Raw genomic sequence first — 6000 nt, 5'->3', positions numbered from 1 at the left:
TTAACTTCTCAGCCTGTCAGTTTAGTTACTATACAACTCAGCAGCTCGTCTCAATTTGCACGATGGAGGACACATGTTGTCTTCGTTTTCATCACCATCTGAATTTTTACTTCCCACTCTTTCAGGGTTATTGACAGCAGGAGCCCTTCTCTTGACAGTCTTTTGTGTACAAGACGCCGGTTGCTCAGATTTGAGGAAAGTTTACTGATATTTTTTGACTTGCTTCATTGGATAAAATATGATCTTGGTAATCTGTATAATCATTGAGTACAGTACTAAGGATGGTTCTGGCAGACTTGATTGAAGTATTTTCAACACTCGATGCTCCCTGTACTTTTTTCATTGCATTTTGTCCAGTGTCTGTAGAAAAACACGCAAAAGGGACTGCCTGGTCAGATTTTTTGTTGTCTAACTTGGTATCAAGTGCGTTCTCTTCTTCTATCATTGCGATAATACTCCCTGTCAATGACCCATTTTCCCGCTCGTCACAATCCCGATCAGGTTTCTGCTCCTGCAAATTGTCATACTCGTCAGACACACACCAGAGAAATTTAAGTCCTCTCTCCTCCTCAAAAAATCCTAATTGATTTTCATACATTGGTCTATAGGACAACTCATAATCACAAAATTGTGCGCGGACTGATCTGCTCAGTTTCATGTTGTCTGAGACTTGTAAAGTTTTGTTTTCGATGTGGTTCTCGTAGAAATCTACAGTTGTCTGCTTGTATGGAACAGAGACTTCTGGCAAATTCTCGATTGCAATAATGAAGACCAGAAGCTGCCTCGGAATGGAGAATGGAGGTTCAGCCACCCATCCTCTCCTTTATAATTGCTACATCATCATTGAAATCGGGGAAGAAGAAGTGGGCCTTGAGATTTTCGTTCAATTTCACAGATTTGATATTCATTATTCCAGCTTTTTTTAGGTGACGACGGTTGAACACCTAAATAAATTGAAAAAACACATATTGGAAAAAACTTTCTCTCTGAAGAAATAATATGCTATTTGCGAATGAGTACGATGATTATAATAGCCCATTATTCTTTTTTTGGACTGTTTTCATATTCTATAACAGAGGTGACCTACGTAGAATGGGAAATAGGAAGATGTAATAGAGATGAAGAATCTCCACTGAAAGGTTTATAACTGACAACTTAGGTGTGTAGGAAAAGGAAACTGAAATTGTCTCCGAAAAAGAATGAAAAAGCTTACTATAGTTGTGTTGTTGAAGAGAAGGAAAATAAGCACAATGAGTTGAATTTTTGTTTGTACACTACAATAAAAAATGACATCATTATGATGCAATAGTGACGTAATTATTACATTATTATGAGTAAGACCTCAATCACGTGAGCGGTGTATGCTTCGATAAAATAAGAATAATATCGTAATTAGTAAGGATTATTTTCTGTTCACATGAGTTCAGTGAACCCATTCAATACTTAAGTATCCGTAATTGTAGCAATCAAATGACGTAGTTGGACTAAATTTTGTTCCAAAGAGGTGAGTGACCCTCTTACAAAAAGTGAGATCACTTAATTGTTGGTAATTGACAGCATAGTAGGACGTAATTGTTAAATAACTATGATTCAACTCAAACATTTAACGATTAATTCTGAACAATAGCAAAAAATTCGTGACAAATTTGTGCTCATTAAACCTATATCGATCACCTGAGAAGATTTGTCTTCACAAAAGATGATCTCAAAAGTTGATGTTTTAAGGTCACTAAATAATTGGATTGTTGATAAGAACTTAGAGAAAAACGGATGGTGGCAAGATTGTCTAGTTTTTGATATATTTTAGATAAATATTTGATAAAATTTTGTTATTTTGGTTACAATTTGGGTATTTTTTGACAAGATTTTGCTACTTTGTTGTAAAAATGGGTATTTTTGGCGAAATTTGTGTCTCTTTGTGTGGCAAGTGTTGGGATGTTTTTGCTAGAACCGGGTTCTTTTTCGCAGGAATTAGGTATTTTTTGGCAAAAATTTAGTAGATTTTGGTAATAACTGGGTATTTTTGCTATGAATTGTGTATGGATAAATATTTGATAAAATTTTGTTATTTTGGTTACAATTTGGGTATTTGATGACAAGATTTTGCTACTTTGTTGTAAAAATGGGTATTTTTGGCGAAATTTGTGTCTCTTTGTCTGGCAAGTATTGGGATATTTTTGCTAGAACTGGGTTATTTTTCGCAGGAATTAGGTATTTTTGGCAAAAATTTAGTAGATTTTGGTAATAACTGGGTATTTTTGCTATGAATCGTGTAATTCTTGACTTGAAACAGATATTTTTGGGCTATAATTGATTTTTTTTTGGCAACAGTTTGATATTTTTTGTTAACATTTGGGTGTTTTTGACAATAATTGGATATTTTGAGCCAAGAATTGGGTATTTTTTGGTCAGAATCGGGTATTTTTTGGTCAGAATTGGTTTTTTTTGGCCAGAATTGGGTATTTTTTGCGATGAATTGGGTAATTTTGCCAAGAATTGGGTATTTTTCGGCCAGAATTGGGTATTTTTTTGGACAGAAATGGGTATTTTTTGGCCAGAATTGGGTATTTTTTGGGATGAATTGGGTATTTTTTGGGAAGAATTGGGTGTTGTTTGGGAAAAATTGGGTATTTTTGGGAAGAATTGGGTATTTTCTGGCCAGAATTGGGTATTTTTTGGCCAGAATTTGGTATTTTTTGGGATGAATTGGGTATTTTTTGGTCAGAATTGGGTATTTTTTGGCCAGAATTGGGTATTTTTTTTATTTTTTGGTCAGAATTGGTTATTTTTTGCCAAGAATTGGGTATTTTTTGGGAAGAATTGGGTATTTTTGCCAAGAATTGGGTATTTTTTGGGAAAAATTGGGTACTTTTTGGGACAATTTGGGTATTTTTTTGCCAGAATTGGGTATTTTTTGCCAAGAAATGGGTATTTTTTGGGATGAATTGGGTATTTTTTGTCAAGAATTGGGTATTTTTTCGCCCGAATTGGGTATATTTTGGGAAAATTTGGCTATTTATTGCCAGGAATTGGGTATTTTTTGGGAAAAATTGGGAATTTTTTGACAACGATTGGCTATTTTTGGACAAGAATTGGGTGTTTTCGGCAAGAATTGGGTATTTTTTGCGAAAAATGTTGTATTTTTTGGTATGAAATGGGTTTTTTTTTTCATTTTTTTAAGAATAGGGTATTTATTAAAAAGAACTACCCTCAGCCGGTTATGGATTGTCAGGACGGTGCCGGCAAGGATTGGGTGATCTGTGATTCTAGCACACTAATATGTTTATACGTTTACACTTGACTCAATATGCTTAACCATTTTTAAAATGCTTGACTAAAGCATGACCATTGACAAACAAACACATACTACACACCTATTGTTAACTGTTGATCTCAAACCAAGATTGCTTATATAAAATAAAAATGTTTTACGACCCATTTTAACTGAGAACCATTTACTCTTCTCCTCAAAACTAAAGGTTATTCTCTATTTTTCAGTCTAGGAAATATTTTTCGAAAATATTAAATATTAGTTCGACAGTAACTGGTTCTAATTTTTTAAATCAAAATCTCATCAGCAAAATTATCATTATGTTCAAGTAGTTTAGTTTATACACAATAAATAAGTATCACAACTGTCCCAAGTAGGTTTGATACTCAGAATTGATACAAGCGAAAATGAGTTTTTTGAAAAGTTGCATAAATATCTAGTTTGTTCTGAATAATTTTCGTGCTACCAAAACGTTTTTAAACAAAATCTGATTCAAAGAGAAAAGTTTGTTCGAAGAAGACAACTTTATATAATAAACAAAATATCTCTGTTGCTATTTGAACACAGCGAACACGAAGAAATGGAAATACAGAGAGTGAGTTTGTGATAACAAACAAGATATTCAGCATCATCTAACTAAAACCTACACAATAGCAACATGAAAAATAAAAGAAGGCGTATTGCACATCAAACGCAGTTGCAAAACCTTTAAAAGAAGCAGAGAATTTTTGATTGAACAACAATTTTAAATTAATTACAATTCTAAGCTAAACTAGTTGATGTGATCTTATAAATGAAAACATGCTTAGATGAAACATTTAACAATTGTAACATTGTTACAGTGCTTAAATGAATTAAACTGAGAACTATAGATATTCCAAGCTTTATTTTAATTGTTAGTTCTTGATAATTTTTTTCATCATTCGTAACAATTGATATAGGGAATATGTACATATGATATTTTAATAGTAAACAACCTGAATCCCCCTTTTTCTTTTGCGTCCTTCGGCGCTTCAACCTTATACCTCTTTAAGTGTTTTGCACAAACTCCTGTTTTCAACCCTTCTGTTTGCCCCATTTGTTGCGCAATAAGATATTTTATGTATTTTATCTTCAGATGATATGCACCAACTAAAATGGGCGGCACAAACTGAAATGATCCCAACCGAATTTTTTCACTCTTCTTTTTTGAACTAATAAAAACCAGGGCACTGAACGTTTTTGTATGCTCGCTTTTCATCAACTTTTTTTCACTTAGGCATGGTCTGAGCTCAAAATTGGAGGTTAATTCCTTGGAGTGACATTCCAATGATTTGTCGAATCATCTAAATGTCAGTCTGCAAGCGATAGTGGAAGACTGAAAGTCTTCTGAACAGTTTTGTGAATTTCATCAAAAATAGTTTTGTTTGTCAACCTTTTTCGGGGCGGTAAATGTCACGCTATGCGGTTTTGCTCGTTGTGGAAAAAGTATATTTTAGTTTATTTTTGGAAACTAAATTTCCGCTGATGATAAATTATATTTAAGGTGATACACTATGGTACCAAAAAGCTACGTACACCTAAAAGCAATCGGAACAACAAATAATATAACATTTTGAGTTCAAATTAGTTCTCTATTAACGCGTCATTATACCTTTAGCTTTTTTAACGTCTATTAGACGGTTTGTATAGTTTTCATACAGGTTTCTCACGACGTCTGCGTCAATTTCATTCCAAATATCATACACTTTTTCTTCTAAATTTTCCCAAAAAACTGTCTGTTTTCGTAATCGCTGCTTCAAAAAAGCCCATAAATTTTCAATAGGATTCAGATCTGGACTGTATGCCGGCCATTCCAGTACCTCCCACTCGTTTTCTTGGAAGAAATTGCCGATAATCTTCGATTTATGCACAGGAGCATTATCTTGCTGAAAAATAAGGTCCAGGAAATGCATTTTATCTTCGTAAATTTTCAAAATTTCCAAATAACCGACAGCGTTTAGCTTGTTTGGACACTTAACAGGCAATTTCCGTCCATCTGATCGTATTGCACCCCAAAACATAAGTGATCGTTTGTCCGAACTCAAATTTTTTGTGTTTTTTATTTCAAGAAATCTCGTTCCATTTCTTCGAAAAACTCCATTTTCTTCGAAAATCTCGTTCCATTTCTTCTAACAATTCCGTCGCTGGAGATGCGCACCCTTTTTTCATCAGTAAAAACCACATTCTGCCAGAAAGAGAACGGCTTCTTGAGCATATTAATACACCATACTGTTGTTTTTCAGGTAACGGTTGTATGCATACTGTGCACTGGATCTTGATTTTAATTTGAGTTGCTTTTGTATTTTAGACCATGAAAATCCGGCATCCCTTAGCGTAACAACTTGGCAAACGGTATAAGAACAAAGCAGTTTAACCATCTTTTCTGTTTAAGCGGAGAAAGTGAGAATGAAATATCTCTTAAAACTTCTAAATTTCACACCTTTTTTCACGCCTTGTCGCAAATCATGCTTATGAAACACGAATCATGCTTTAAAAACAGAAGTCATGCTGTACGTAGCTTTTTGGAACCATAGTGTATTTACTACATAGTTAAACTTAAATTTCTGTGGCTGATTAAACACTCCGTATTGTATTTTTTCTTGTGCTTCGACAGAGAAAAATTTCAAATTACTTTGAAATATGTTACAATTCCTATACAACTCGACAGTTTCCAGGTCACTTTGAGATAGTTTTGATGGCATGTTCAA

Source organism: Convolutriloba macropyga, chromosome 4, assembly GCF_964194025.1.
Source record: "Convolutriloba macropyga chromosome 4, txConMacr16.3, whole genome shotgun sequence".
Taxonomy (NCBI): domain Eukaryota; kingdom Metazoa; phylum Xenacoelomorpha; order Acoela; family Convolutidae; genus Convolutriloba; species Convolutriloba macropyga.
This window is presented reverse-complemented; position numbering follows the sequence as displayed.